The sequence below is a fragment of the Miscanthus floridulus genome, chromosome 9 (assembly GCF_019320115.1).
Source record: "Miscanthus floridulus cultivar M001 chromosome 9, ASM1932011v1, whole genome shotgun sequence".
Lineage (NCBI taxonomy): Eukaryota > Viridiplantae > Streptophyta > Magnoliopsida > Poales > Poaceae > Miscanthus > Miscanthus floridulus.
In genome coordinates, this window is record NC_089588.1 from 126,305,118 (window position 1) to 126,321,733 (window position 16,616).

The 16,616-nt window shown below is 46.3% G+C and overlaps 1 pseudogene; it reads right to left on the minus strand.

Moving 5' to 3' along the window:
• Positions 1-2,916: 2,916 nt before the first annotated feature.
• LOC136480863 (uncharacterized) lies at positions 2,917-16,314 on the minus strand (annotated as a pseudogene).
• Positions 16,315-16,616: the final 302 nt, after the last annotated feature.

Genomic DNA, 16,616 nt, shown 5'->3' on the forward strand with positions numbered 1-16,616 from the left:
CGGTGATATAGAATAGAACATAAAGATTTCAAAGTTTAATGAGCATTATTGTTGAATATTTTTCAGACAAAAGACCTCCATGCTTTCATTCTTGAAGGCAGTAAGAGAAATGAGCTGGGTACTTGTGACTCAGATGATGAAATGCCTAAGGGCAAGTTATGTATGAAAGAATGCCATTGCTCAAGGGACTGTGTTCTCTTTAAAGAATGGCTTCAAAAGAAAAGAATTCTAGGATATTGATCCAAGAAAAGAGATAGATCAATGAGAGTCTTCATTGAGAAATGTCTTTTATGTACTTTCTGTGAAGAAGAATTTATTTTAAGTTTCACTTATGAGAGTTGTAAAAGTCATATACATGTTAAAAGTATATTTGGATATATTTCTGAATTTGATGATTGAACACGAGCCAATCCTGGCAATTATGTCCGTTCAAGGGAATTATCTCGTATGGCGGGAAAAGTTTATGATAGTTCCCGCATGGCGGAAAAAGTTTGAGAAAATACTCGCATGATGGGGTAAAGTTGGCATAGTACATATGTTGACCAATCCTGCATGGCGGGAGAAGGATATGATGACTCATGTGCTCTAAGTGTATTCCGCACATGGAGAGAAGTTTAGGGTAGCTCTTATGCTATCCTAGAATTGACCGTACACTCTGATTGTGTCATGGTCATTAAGTACTCAATGAGTTTAAGAACAAAAGAAAGTTGCATGTGAACCAAAAGATAAGAATGATATGCAAGCGTGACTTGCAGAAGTATTGAAAATAATAGACTATGTTGAGTTTTGAAGTGAAATGAGGAAAATGTACTCCCATACGAATTTTGTTTGCATGATGTAATCATGTGGATGAAGTAAGTAATCAAAGTTTCCTCATTCACAAGAGTTCAGAATGTTTTGAAATTGTGGTAGAAAAGTTCATACCACATTTCGAGGGGAAGAAATGTAAGATTAATTAAGAAAGATAATTAAGAAAGATACTTCCCCATACTTCAGATAATGCAATGCATACTATGCATTGAAGGTAAAAGTAATCTATAAAAGATGAATGTGATCATTGGGGAGTAAGACGGACATAATAACGATACCCCTAAAGTAAAGAAATAGCTAAATTCCTGGACCTTTTATAGTTTTGATAGGAAGATAGCATAGTCAGCTAGTATTCATACTGGACGACGTCATATGAGTTTTAGCAGATTAAACCCAAAATAAGAAATTTGAAGATACACCATCTTTACAGAAGATAGAGTAATCTGGGGGAGCATGGTATGTAGATACCTAAAGCTTGAATAGAAGTGGGATTACATATCCACTACAGTGTTTTAGAGCAACAAATTGCTTAATACATGTTGATGTTGTATGACATATACAACACCTGATGTTAGCTCTTAAAGAAGATGAATAAGTAAACAAGGATCTTGTGATACAGGAGGCTATAGAACATTTACCTTTTGGCAATAAAGAGCAACAATAGCCCTATATGAAAGAACTGCCACGAGGCCCCAGAAGGTCTCAAAGAATAAGAAAATCAGATATTTCTGGTGACTAAGAGGTCAATGTTAAGAAAGAAATTCAAATAGAGGGTAATTCCACCTCATTTGAAAAAAGCCATGAGAGGCGTTCACTCGTCTAAATGGCAAGAAGCAAAGGAAGATGAAATGAAATCGATAAATACCAATGATGTTTGGGACTTAGAAGAAATTCCCAATGGAGCCAAAATAGTAGGCTGTAATGGGTCTGCAAGACAAATGTGACTCCAAAGGGAATATGGAAAGCTATAAAGCGCCACTTGTGGTGAAATGATTTACACAAAGAGAAGGAATAGATTATAATGAGAACGCAACAATTCTTTTAGAATCATGATGGCGTTAATGGCACACTACGTTTTACAGTTACATCAGAAAGATGTAAAGACACATTCCTCAACGGGGATTTGAATGGAAAAGTTTACATGGCATAACTCAAAAGGTTTTGTCGTGGAAGGAAAAGAACGTAAGGGATGTTGCCTGAAGAAATCCATTTATGGATTAAAGCAAGCTTCAAGACATTGGTACTTGAAGTTTGACAGTACAATAAGAAAGTTTGGGTTTTAAAGAGAATGTAGAGGACAATTGTATTTATGCAAAGTTTAAACATGGGAAATTTATTTTTCTAACCCTGCATGTGGGTAGCACCTTACTCGCAAGTAGTGGTGTTAATCTACTGTTGGAGAAGAAACAGTTCTTGTCCTCAAGTTTCAATGAGAATGATCTTGGTAAAGCGTCATTCGTTCTAGGAATTGTAACTTACCGAGACAAAAGAAAAAAGGGGTATTAGAACTATCTGAAGTGTATACTTAGAGAAGATCCTAAAGAAATAAAGTATATATGTGAATAAACCTGCGCCTGTTCCTATAGTCAAGGGTAATAGTTTTCGAAACTTTCAGTGTTCCAAGAACGAATGTGAGATCGATCGAAAGGACGTCCTATATGCTTCAGCTGTTGGAAGCTTAATGAATGCTTATAAGTAAGAACTTACCCTGATATAATTCATGTATCCGGGATGTTTTGGCAGAAGTCCAGTCCAGATATAGATCACTGGAATGGAGTTGAGAATGTTTTTGCAATTGTGCAAAGATTTATAGGCCTCATGGTGAGTAAGAAAGAATAAGTACTCTCAAATAGTTGTGGGTACAAATGTTAAATTTTGGCGAGATGTTTAGTGAAACCCACATAGTAGCTAACACTCGCATTTGGAGTTTTATTGTCGAAAAGCTCCAAAGAAACAGTTGTGGTGTCATCAAAGATGCATACCTACAGTATAGCTTGTTATGAGGCTTAAAGGACAGGCGAAATGGTTAAAAGAACTTACACCCGGAATTGATAATGGTATACAACAGCAATAATCATTTAAGTAGTTCGCTCCTATAACAACGGGTCAAATGTCCTGCCAAACACATTGACGTTAAAGTTATACGTTGTGAAGGAGAAAGTCCGGAATCATACTAAAAGCATTAAAGTAACAAGCTAGTGCTTGCGGATCCGCGTACAAAAGGCTTATCACCCAGTGTGTTTAGAGAACACACAGTCGACATGGGTTTATGGTATAGCCTATGATTTCCGGACAATAAAGGGCCCAAAGTTAAAGAATCTGTTTCAGAACAGAGACGTGTATTGTAGCTGTTAAATCTGTCGGCGATTGACCGTGACGATGAAGCATGCTCTATGCACTAATTTGTGATGGAACAAATAAAAGTGAAAGGGATTAAAGTCAAAGTTTCAAGTTAAAGTATGAGTTGAGATCAAGGGGGAGAATGTTGGTTTGATCTCCCAACCATAGTGGCCCAACGGCCACTTGGGCCTTGACCTCGCGCCCTGATCGGGGGCTCCCAGTCCATCTATGACTGGCGGGCCCCCGTCACACTGCGCATTAAATAGAGGTGGGGGCCGGCGGCTCTCAGTACGAGGTTGGCCTGAGCCGTACGCCCCACCGGAAAAACCCTACTCCGATCTAACAGAGGGGCGCAGCCAGTGACGGGACGCACCGCTGCCGCCACGGCACTGCGCCAACACCACTTCACTGCACCACTCCTTCTTCATCGCCCATCGCTACCCTAGCGCAGATCTTCACCGACGAACCAGCGAAGGCAGGGAGCTCTTCCGACGGTCAGATGCTCCTACGTCTCCCTCTCTCTCTGTCTCCTACTCCCGAAGGAAGCTCTAGGTACATTTGATTCAATTGTTAAAGAAATCACCCTCTGATCTACACCTAGATGATCCAAGGGTCTAACATAGGTACCTGATTGATTCGAAGAGTTTGCAGCACGTATACGCCGTCCAGTAAATGGCCCACGCCAACGATCTGTCCTGTAACCTTATCCTTGACGTACCAAAATCCTGGCTCAAACGTGGAGACGAAGCCATGATCATCAGCAAGCTGAGCCACTGAGATGACATTCCTTGCATCCCCTAATGATGCAATGTAGCGGATGCCTGGCACCTTGAAGCGCTGGGTCCTTACCGACCCATGCCCAAGAATGTGCAGACGGTCCACACCCGCCGGGGCCTGGAGCAGATATTCAGGTGCCTCCTGGAAGTCGTACAACATCTGCCGATTAGAGGTATGGTGGATCCATGCGGAGCTGTCCAGAGCCCAGCCGGTGGCTGCTCCTACATCAAACACTGCAACCACGTAGTTGTCGCCAACCCGTTGGCCATGCCCAATCCTCTCCTTGCTTTCAAGCTTCTCTATCCAGAACTCATCCCGGTGAAACACCACCCTCGCAGAATAATCCCTGGTAACCTGGTTGACGGAAACCAGATTTACGTCGGAGCCAGGAACAAATAGCACACCATCTAGTGACCCTCCTGTACTATCTATGTACCCAATTCCTCCAACTTTGAGAGGATGAGACAACTCATCAGAATTGACTCTGGTGGCAGACCACCGTATGTCCCTGGTTCCCATCACTGACTCTACGGGTGGCTTGATATTTAGTGTGCCGACGTAGGCTTTTAGGACATCTCCGTTCCATGTCATGTGGTGGCATACGCCTGAGTCCATGTAAAATTGCTTGGTGCGGGTGCCGCCTTGTTCTCCATATGGCGACAACATGGGAAAAACATTTGCAACAGTGGGGTCCTTAGCACTGAAAAAACAGCACAATACTTTTCTTAATATGCGATGAAAGTTGAGACATCACAGGACATAGCAATTCACTAGGGTGCTGTTTGGTTCGTAAAAAGTAATGGCAATGGAAAGGGAATGTATAAGCATCGGTAACGGAAATGGAACAATTGATTAATAGTTTGGTTTGGCTGAGCCCACGGGAACCGAAATCGTTGCAGGGATCCTTTAGGGCTTAAATTGGAGGGGAGCAGATTTCTGAAGGGGCCGGGTGGCATATGTTGCCCTGGCATCAGGTTACATCCGACGTTAGACAAACAAAAACCAACGCGATTGGTTGGCACTGTAATCGATTCACGCGGTAAAACAAGCGAACCAAACAGCACCCTATTACACAACGTTTCAAGAATACTCTGGCTTACGTCATAAATCAAATTTGTTTAATTTTTACTGATTTAAAAAAATAGTACCATCTACAAATTAAAATAAATGCTCCATCAAAATATATTTGGCATAAAAAATTAATTAAACTAATATAATTTTCTAGATGTTGGTGTACTTTTTTCTATAAACTAAAGTTTGATTTAAGATAAATCCAAAGTGAGCCATCTCGCTATTACTAAATTTGTAACTAAAACATCTCTCTATTCGGCAGTTCTCAAATATTACCTACTTTTGCTATTATAAAAGATATTATAATGTAAAACCTTTTAATTTGTAACTAAATTATCCATCTGAGTTGTTATATAAAATAAACAAAAACATCTCTCTATTCTACAATTGAAGAATAATTACCCAAGTTTGCTATTGTGTTAAAAGTAGAGCATGAATCTATATTTAAGTTACACACCTATGCCATTAAGAAACATGATAGTACCGATATGTTATTATGATAGACAATACACGTAACACCATAAATTTGCATCTGACTAAACACATGATGTTTCTCAAATTTATATCTAAATTATCAATGAGCAATGTGGTTGCTGCCCTCCCTCCCTCCTTGGAACATGTGGGTAGAAGTGAGCTTATTCATTGCACTGCATCATTCGTATTTGCATTATGAAGTATAGTTATGGAGCAATTGAAGTCTTTATTACCATGCTATTCAAATTTGATGCTTAATCGAACTATGATTCAAATAACTTTGTTAAAGCAATTTGCTTCCTGAGGTTTTCCATAATCTCATACATTGTTCCCCCTCTTAGGTAATTGAGCTTTGAGGATGTATATGTGGGGCGGGAGTAGCGACACGTACGCACATCACTTTTGAGCTATATATATCGTTGGGACATATGTGTTATAACAAAAATGATGCTCTTAGTTGAATCTATACTTTTGCCCTTATGTTGGAGCTTATGGTTATGGTTTGTTTGAGTTACGTTAGCTTTGTTAACAGTAAAGTTTCTCATTATACTTATTATTACACACATATATACTTATTATTACATTTTATTTTATTGCTACCGCCGTATATGCTTGGTGCCTACTGGAGTAGGAGTTGGAGTACGTACCTGTGGCTCACCGATGAGCAGATACTCCAGCACGTATACCCCGTCGCCTTCTCGTACATAGGCCCGGCCAACGTCCTTCCCTGTCGATGTATCCCTCACATAACCAACGGTCAGCTCAAAAACCGAAACCAAGCCACGGCTGCGAGCGAGCTGGGCCACGGAGATGACGTTCCTCGCGTCTCCCCGGACGCAGCTGACGTTCGGATCGGGACTTCAAACCGATTGGTCCGATACGTACCCACGTGCAAGGATGTGAGCCTCGTCGCCCCGAAACGAAGGCAGCGTCTCACTGTCATCGAGCAGCTGCACGTCGGAGGTGTAGTGCATCCGCGCACTGCAATCAAGAACCCACACGTCGCCATCCAGCGTCGTCTCGATCTTATCGTGTTCTGACTCGATCTCGACAACCATCAGATCTTGGCTTTCTGGACTGAAACCACAGACCAATGGACACACATCATTCAAACACTGTCCAACCAATTGTTTTTTGAAAATTTTGCTATGGGTTGTCGGGCAGACATGGTATTGACCAATTCACACAGTGAAAGTTAAAATTTATTATCGTATAAAATTATGGTTATTTACAGTAAGACACCACATTATTATTTTATTCATTTCTTAAGGGGTGTTTGGCAAGGCTCCTCTTGAGAGGTTTCTCCGGAGGAGCCGGAGCCGTTTTGGAGGAGCCACAATTTAGAGAATAAGCAGTTTGGTACAGCTCCTCCGGAGGAGTCAGAGCGGGAGAGGAGCCCTACCAAACAGGCCCTTATATTCTTCACTCTGCCCATCTCTCAATCACCGCTCTCTCCCTTAATCTCCAATCCCTTTTCACTCATATTGCCGTGGCAATCTACGGTGGCAAAGTGGTGTCACAGTCAGAGGGAGGCAGTGGTGTGGAGCTGTAGTCAAATCCATAGAGCTGCCGTCCTTGCCAGATCCAAGGTGGATGATGACTGGCAATGCCCTAGCGTCGGGCCGAGGAGACCGGAGGAAGACTCCAATGCCTATGTGCAGTGGTGGCACCTCTAATGTCAGATCAATCCGAATGGGGCGGCGCCACCCAGATCAACACTACCAAGCTCGTGGCAGCGGCCCAGGTGGAGGCCTCGAGCAACCTGAATTTGATGCCAGGTGGGTGGCCCATTTTTAGTTAAGGGGGTGTTTAGTTCCTCCAAATTCCAGAATTTGACACTATGCAAAAAGAAGATTCCCCGTCACATCAAATTTGCGGTACATGCATGGAGTACTAAATGTAGACGAAATTAAAAACTAATTACATAGTTTGGTTGTACTTTGCGAGACGAACGTTTTAAGCCTAATTAGTCAATGTTTGGACAATTATCGCCAAATAAAAACAAATAAGTTACTGTACCTACAGTACGTGGCAGATTCGGCCGGCGCCAACTTGGTGCCCAACTAAACAAGGCCTAATAGAGGTGGGCATAAAGCACCAACTCTGTAAACTTGATTAAAAATTTAAAGCAGGCCCTGAAAAAGAGGAAGGTGAGCTATCCACCTCACTCATTCTAGTCTGAAGCATCTTTATAATAGGTGGCATTGTATTCTAGAGTAGCGGCAAATAACCCAAACCCAGAGCCCCATGCAGTAGGATGGGATAGTTGCCCTGCCTACCACGGGTGAGGAACCCCACACCCCTACCCTCTTCCACCTTCCTCCTAGCGACTTCCCCAACATATTCTGTTGAAACCTTGGATGAGATGTTGGTGCTGACGTGAAGCCGAGGAAGAGGGATTCATTGCTCATCGGTGAGGGCCAGCGTTGGGCGAGGCTAAGGTGCCCCTAACAGGCATCCGTGCTACCTTGAGTAACTCGAGCATGGCTCATACTTGAGCCCTAATCCTACTTTTAAGGGTCGGGGGACAAAAATACTCACTCCAGCAGGGCTTCTACTTTGGCCGACAAAAGTAGGAGGCCCTCAAATCTTCCCGTCAAGCACTCAATCTTGGGGGTCTAGAGGAAGCCCCTACTTTTCTGTTTTGATGGTTTTCGCTTGCCCATAGGCTTTTCTGCCAACCTCCACTCGGCCTTCCGCGTGGCTCGCCAACCTCTACCTGTTTCTTCTTCCCCTCCGGTGGCCTGCCCCCACCCAAAGCTGACCACCCCCCCCACAGCCCGTCCTTGCCCGAATGCACGTCTTCTGGCGAGGCCGTATACGTGCGAGGCCTCTCCAGGTGATTTTTCCCTCGGTGAGAATCCTCCGTCCCTAATGAGGCGTTTCCCTACAGATCACTCCCCGGTGTCCTTCGTGACTCCGTCCCCGTGGCTCCTCGATAGCTCGCGACACCCTCCCCTCTCCTCCATCGAGGGGCCAGCCCTCGCGATCCGTCCGCGCGGCTCGTCATCACCCTCCCAGCTCTTTTGTCGAGAGGCTAGCATCTACCCCTCCCTTGATGGCTCCCCTCAGTGAGCTCCTCCCTTGCGACAGTCCCTTCGCCAAGTCTCCTCTTCCGTTGTCGATACAAGGCCAGAGTTCCTCATTGAGGAATAAGATAAGAAAGATGATGATGAGTGGGTCCTATGTGCCATTCCCTCTAAGAATGAATTTGAAGGTTCTGTTTTGAGGGCTCCTGCTAGAGTGCAACTTAGGAAACAGGGCCCTCCAAAGTAGGGGAGCCCTCAAATAAAAAATAAGGGTCATGTTTTAAGGGCTATTGCTAGAGTTGCTCTAATGGGATGTAACATCTTTATTCTTTTAATTTGCAATTTATATTAACCATTAATGTGTGATTTCAATAAGAATGTGTTTTTCCATTAGTTATGTGTCGGCCCGTCCTAAAATTTCAGGCGCCCTCCCCGACTGAAATAACCTAAAGTAATTAACTTGAACGGTATTACAATCAGATAAAGATTATTTATATTAGAAAAGTACCTATATGAGTAGATCAACGCTATTGTGCAAGATGAATAAATTAAAGAGAGCATCAGGTATATGGTCAACTTTCCATACCAGGGACCATCCACTACTGGATTGAGGTTCTTTGCCGAGTGCCTGAGGCACTCGGCAAAGGCCAAATTGCACTCGGCAAAGAACACACGGCAAAAAATTGATCGGCAAAGCCCTCTTTGCCGAGTGTCTTTTATCGGGCACTCGGCAAAGGCTTTGCCGAGAGCCCCGGGGGCACTCGGCAAAGAAAAGCGACCGTCATGGCACTGGCCCCATTGACGGTCGCTTTGCCGTGTGCCAACCCTGCAGGCGCTCGGCAAAGATTTTTTATTTTTTTTAAATTTCTTTGCCGAGTGCCCTCTATCCGGCGCTCGGCAAAGTTTGAATTTTTTTTTTTAAATTTTTTTGCCGAGTGCCCTCTGGCCGGCACTCAGCAAAGTTTGAATTTTTGTTTTTTAAATTTCTTTGCCGAGTGCCCTCTGGCCGGCACTCGGTAAAATTTGAATTTCTTTTTTTTACAAAAAATTCTTTGCCGAGTGCCATTGTCATGGCACTCAGCAACGGGTCCTTTGCCGAGTGCAACACTCGGCAAAGTGAAAGGGGTTTCTGTGCCGAGTCCATCATGTCGTAGAACGCCTGTGCGGCTACCTCCATCTCCTCCTTCTCACGTCCCTCATCAAAAGCCTCCACCCGTGGTCTCACCACCTCCTCTCTCATACGATGGGCTTCACCATGGTGGACCCACCGGGTGTAGTTCGGCGTAAATCCATTCTTCACAAGATGTTTACCCATTTCCACCTTGTTTACCCTTCTCCTGTTTCCACATTTGCTGCAGGGACACAAAACTAGGCAATGTCCTTTAGCAGCCTTGCCAAATGCACTGTTCAAGAAAGCATCGGTCTTATTCATCCATTCCGTGGTGTAATCACTCTGACTTCTCCAGCCCGTGTACATCCACTGACGGTCATCCATCCTCTAACATATGTATCAGCGAGTAATGTAACCATCAATTGCATCTACATGGTGTTCCTACTGTCTAATAGCTGAGGATAGGTCCTAATCCCACCCGCAGATGCGTAGATGAGGTTAGTTTCCATGCTCTACTCCTATCCGAGATAGAATTATGGCAGCACCTCACCGCTGTTCTCCAGATACACGTCCCGCCAAAGAAGAGTGCGTATCCGGAGAACAACGGGGAGGTGATGCCGAAACTCTGTCTCAGACCGGAGCAAACCATGGAAACTAACCCATCTACGCATCCGCGGGCTGTCCAAAATACGTGGACAATCCGAAACAGATACGGTCATAGATATGCAAAGATCTGCATACCTCCAACCGTATCTCTTTCGAACGGGAGACACCTAACTGGGTTACGCGATCTACGACCATGATACGGAAAGAGGGGTTATACCTAGGGTGGTGGCGGAGTCAGGCTAGCAGGGTCATGGCGGGTCAGTGCAGTGGCGAGGCGACGTGGTGCAGGCAGACCGGCACGGTGACGGGAACTCCAACTCGGCTCCGACGGGCTCTTCTCTACAAAAATGGAATAAAATACTGTCATTTAAAAAAAATCGGCAGAACCTCCCCTGCATGGTGAGGTTTCCAAAACCTGCAAAAAACAACGGCACGATGGCCGACAAGCACATATGTCTTAAGAGAAGCCATGTAGTTTTGATATCAATCCATGCAGAAGAATATATCCAAGTAGTACCACTACTTCTACTACTACTTCCACTATTGCTACTACTACTACTACCACTAGTTCTACTACTACTACTACTACTACCACAATTGCTACTACTACTACCACTAGTTCTACTACTACCACTAGTTCTACTACTACTACTACCACTAGTTCTACTACTACTACCACTACTTCTAATACTACTACTACCACAAGCACTACTACTACAACTAATACTACTACAACTATCACTACCACGACAACAACAAGAGAGAGGGCATACCTGATGGGCACCGGGGGTAGGGGCGGGCGGCGTCAAGGTCGGGGTCGGGGTCGCCAGAGTCGGGAACGGGCACGGGCGGCGTCGGGGAGGGCGGTCCACGGGGCGCGGCCAGGGGCAGGGCCAGCTCCTCCTTCTCCTCCTCCTCCTCCTCCTCCTCCTCCTCCTCCCCTCCTCCTCCTCCTCCTCCACCCGCCGGCGTTGGCGGGCCGGCTTGGGCGAGCTGGCCATGCTCGGCCACACGCAGGCGTGGGGGCGGGGGCAGGCGCATGGCGCGGGGAGGGGCTACGGCGGGTGGCGCGCGGCGCGGGGAAGGGTGGCGGCCCGGTGGCTGGCGGGCGCGGGGGCAGGCGCGCAGCGCGGGGAAGGGTGGGCAGCGCGCGGCGCAGGGCGGGGCGGGACGGCGGCGCGCGTCTGTGCGTCTGAGCGTGCGTGGGAGGGAGGGCGGTAACAGGCTGGTTTGCCTAAGTGGATGGGCCGTTTGCCGAGTGCCCCGATCTGGCACTCGGCAAAGGAGGGCGGTTTGCCGAGTGCCAGATCGGGGCACTCGGCAAACGTGTTTTCCTTTTTTTTTGAAATCTAAACCCTAAACCGCACTGCATCGTTTTTTTTAAAAAAATACCACTTTGCCAAGTGCCGGGCGGAGAGGCACTCGGCAAACATTTTTTAAAAAAATTTGCCACGCTCTTTGCCGAGTGTTCCCACGGACACTCGGCAAAGGGAACACTTTGCCGAGTGCCTGGTAGCTGGCACTCGGCAAAGAGCCTGTTTGCCGAGTGTCAAAAGATGACACTCGACAAACCAATTTTTTTTTTATTTTGACGTCCAAACTTTTTCTATAGTCCTCTTACAGTATTTGGTACTCCATGCCGAAATTTGGTACATTTTCCGAACTGTTTGCTATATTTAGTTACTTTATTTCATTTACTTGATTTTTTTTGAAAAATGCAAATTTGAACTGCACGTGCATCGAATAATGGAATTTAATGATTCAAAAAATGATATTCATGGTATTGAGTGTAGTGTGAGGCCGTATCCAGGAACGGACCCGAAATTTTGAACATCTTGTTCACGAAACATGACCACGAACTTGCGGACAAATTGTTTTTAAATTCTATAAAATGCAAACGAAGTCCGAAAATCATGAAACTTGTCGAGATGTCATGATATCGTATGTGGAGGATGTGATAAAAATTTGAGAAGGTTTGGTGCACGTTATCACATGATATCTAAAATCACATGTGGAGATGTCCTCGTTTGTAAGCATCGTACGTGATAACGTGCACCAAACCTTCTCAAATTTTTTTCACATCCTCCACATATGATATCATGACATCTCGACAAGTTTCATGATTTTCGGACTTCGTTTGCATTTTATAGAATTTAAAAACAATTCGTCCACAAGTTCGTGGTCATGCTTCGTGAACAAGATGTTCAAAATTTCGGATCTGTTCCTGGATACGGCCTCACACTACACTCAATACCATGAATATCATTTTTTGAATCATTAAATTCCATTATTCGATGCACGTGCAGTTGAAATTTGCATTTTTCAAAAAAAATCAAGTAAATGAAATAAAGTAACTAAAAATAGCAAACAGTTCGGGAAATGTACCAAATTTCGACATGGAGTACCCAGTACTGTAAGAGGACTATAGAAAAAGTTTGGAGGTCAAAATAAAAAAAAATTAGTTTGCCGACTGTCATCTTTTGACACTCGGCAAACAAGCTCTCGACAAAGTATTTTCCAAAAAAAAAAATCTTTGCCGAGTGCCTAACAGCAGGCACTCGGCAAAGAAGGATGTGGCCGAACACCGTTACGCGGGGCAGCCTATGCCGAGTGCCGAGCTTTTGCCGAGAGCCTGGCACTCGGCAAAGAAGTCCTTTGCCGAGTGCAATTCTTTGCCTAGTGCGGCACTCGGCAAAGAAGGTCTTTGCCGAGTGCCCGATTTTTGACACTCGGCGAAGCAGTTTGCACTCGGCAAAGGCTTTGTTTTCCGTAGTGATCGACGGCAGTACGCGGCAATATGTGACCGGCTTCTTCCTCCATTATGATGAACAAGAAAAGAAGTATCTGGCTACCCGGGATCGACTCTGGCACGACCAGAATACCATGGAGCGGGATATGCAGACTACAACTGCAAAGACCAGGATGAAGACATATATGGATATTGATACCTTCCGGCATATTTGGGTAACGAACCCGCCTAATCAGCTGGTCGAGGATCACACACACCCTGAGCGCATGTGACAGTATTCCTCTTGGCGAAAGCTTTCTATTCTGCAGCAGCATGATCAAGGCCAAACACACAACGAAGGCAGCTGCATTGGAGTAAAAGAAAGCCGTGTAGCGACGTCCGTAGTTGTCGTTAGTTAGCACCGGGTCGCCGGCGACAACATGGCCTGTCTTATTCTATTGCCAAAATCCGCCTTGGGGACTCATGCCTGCCTCGTAGGTCAGACTGGCCGCAAGAATGGCAAGGAGCAGCAGATGCTTCCGACTCTTCTCTAATTTCCATTTCATGCCCTCATCTTCCACCTCAGGCGGCAGCTCAAAGAACTTCTTGAGCCAATCGGGCACAGATCGTTTCAACTTTTCTCTCACCATTTTCCACCATGTTGCGCTATTTGGGCAGACTTGTAACATGAGTACCACAGCACGGATGCCAACGTAGAGGAGCACAGGAAGCACAATCACTGTGATGCTGCAACTTCGGGCTGCAAACGCGCCAACCAACCCAAGAATGTCCAAGATCATGGGGACCTTGATTGCAAGCCCCTTGACTTGGTTGCTCAATATGTTGTTGACGAGTAGGATAAGAATAAGTAGCGACGCAACAAATGCTGTTGCATTGCAGTAAAAGAAAACCAGATATCTCCAGGTCGGGGGATTTGTGATGTCATGGATTGGGTCACCGGCGATGTTGTAATCATGAGGAGCATTTTGTTGCCAAAAGTCACCCGGTGGGTTCAGTCCAGCTTGATATGTTACAATGGCCGCAAGAATTCCGAGCAGAACCAGATACTTGCGCGACTCCGGGAGAAGTTGATCAGCATCAGTTACTTGTGGATCAGATACTGCATGAACCGGATGATCAGATGCTGCTGAACTCAGGCTGTGGACGACCATGTACAATGTAATGGTGGCCACCAATGCAATGACGACATTGATGGTTGCCTTGACGCTCATACTACTACCGATGGCAAAGGCACCGGTGAGCCCGATTAGAGACACACCTGTGCACACCCAGAGCCAAAGGTGCGTGCGCGTCGCGGTTCCGCTGATGATCAGCGTTGTTATGACCAGAGACGTCACGAACGCCGTTAGGTTGAAGTAGAAAAACACCGTGAAGCAGTCTGGATGGTGACCGCGGAGCATAGGGTCCCTGGCGACGTGGTCACCGTCCTTGCTGTCCGACAAGAACCCACACGGCATGCTCAGCCCGGCCTGCTAAGTCACTGTCGCCACCAAAGGCGAGATGATTAGAAAGACGTTAGGCACGAGCTCCACGGATTCTGGCGCTTGATCATCAGGTGGTGCTAAGTTCTTGCAGCCATCGTGTGTTCTCAGGGCACGCCGCAGGAAGGATAGAACATGGGCGCTGACGTAGGGGGAGACCATGCCAACAAGGGCAATGACGTAAGTGGACATGGCCACCTCCCTACAGCTGCCGGCTGCATAGGCCCCCAGGAGGGAGAACTGGTTGAGGATAACGGCGGCCTGGAGCGCACGTAGCCACCAGCTGTGGCGGCTGAGCGAGTGGACCAAGAGGAGGAGGTTGATAGTGACGATGGAGGCGACCAAGGCGGTGGCGTTGAAATAGAAGAAGACCTTGTAGCGGCGGGGATACGTAACCTGGAGAGCCTCGCCGTTGTCGGGCCAAAGCCACCCCGGCGGGCTCATTCCCGCCGAGTAGGTGATGCTGGCCACCAGCATGGCCTGCAGCAACACATACTTTCCCTGCTTCCAGAGGAAGTTGGGTTCCGTGGTAGCTGCAGAGTTGATTCCAGACGCAGTGGCGGGAGTCGAAGCTCACCGGTAGCGCTTGTAATGAACGCCAGCGGCCATTGCGCTTCCGTGTTTGGAGCTTGGTGATTGTGGCATGTTTCCTGGAATGCTCCGAAAGCTTCTGTACCAACCGGCAACTACAAAAGTACCAAGTGGAGGGTGATATAGTGACGGCATGTCGACATAAATAGCTTTTTGTAAAGAGACAGGAGGGGGTGAGGCCCCTTCTGGAATCTATTCCAAAATTAAAACAAAGTAGTACAGGCAAAAAAAGAAAGAAAGACAGTGCTCATGAAAGCAAGAAGGAAAGATAAGAGATACAAGTAGAAGGTGATATAGTGACGGCATGTCCACATACATACTACACAGTGACCGTGTGGAATATTTGCTGAGCGCGTCGCGCGCTTAGATTCCCCTGAAATTTCCCGGCAAGCGGGTACAAGTCTGTAAGAGCCATGGTCAACCCTGCCTTCGAGCCTGGGCATCGTGGGGAATCAGGAATTGAGCTTGGCCGAGTCATCGACCGTGGCCTCACTGGCCTCAGGTCTCCTGGTTCTTGTTATTGTAATTTGTCAGAAAGCAAGGGTTTCAGCATGAAGCCTGATAATGTGGATTTTGTGTGTGTTTGTATTTTTTTTCAGGGAGAGTCGAGCTGTTGACATGGAGTCCTTGTGTGTACGTTGTACGTTGTTGCTAGGAAGCATGTCTGGTCCTCCGTGTCGACCTTCACGTCTTGGATAATGGCCGGACTCTATCTGCAAACAAGTACGTCCGGGTTGAGATATCCCAAGATTGTTTCTGTTTGTTTGATTGACATGCATGTCTGAGCAATGCATTTATCTAGAGTTCTAACTCAATTAGCGAACACGCATGCTAACCCCGAAGGCATTTCGGTATCCCAAACGCTATCGCAACTCCTGGGATCATTGGGCACTCATCCTTGTCTCTAAAAGAAAGAGCACGTGTGCTTGTACCTCTCCGTAGCCTCGTGGATTTCACAAACTGCCTCGGACCGCCTGCAACCCTGACAGTTCAGGCATATGAGATTCATTGTGCCCGGCGGGGGTCGCTGCCTGCGATCGCCACCGATCTCGTATGTTGGGCGGTAGAGGTCTTCTACTTCTTTTGTACCTCTGTAGCATCCTCAGCGTGGCTTGAGGTGGATCCAAGCTGAGTAATTCTATCATGGACCAACCTGCTCAGGACCTCCTCTGCTTCAAGAGCCAGAAGGTTGAGGTCTGGTGGGTTCCTAGCACCCAGTGTCCTCTTCCTTTGGCCATTATTGTTGTCCCTGGCTTTTTCCTTGAACAGGCTCATCGGCACCCATCCGTCAGTAGCTCATGTTCTCCTTTGCTCTTGGGTTTGATAGGTGAAGACAATTCCTCATCTTCTTCTGCACCTGTCTCCTTCGGCCCATGACGAGGTCGTTCAGAGCTGTTGCGAGAAGAAGAACTCTTCACTCCCGTGGTACTGCCAAAGGACTCTTCCGCCGCTTGTGCAAAGCTCTAGAACTTCTTCTTCTTTTCTTCCGGCACCCTAAGCCTGAGATCATAGGGCAGCTTCCCCAGCACATTCCTCGGAGCAAGAGTAGCACATTCCAGTTCTGTATGACCCATTAT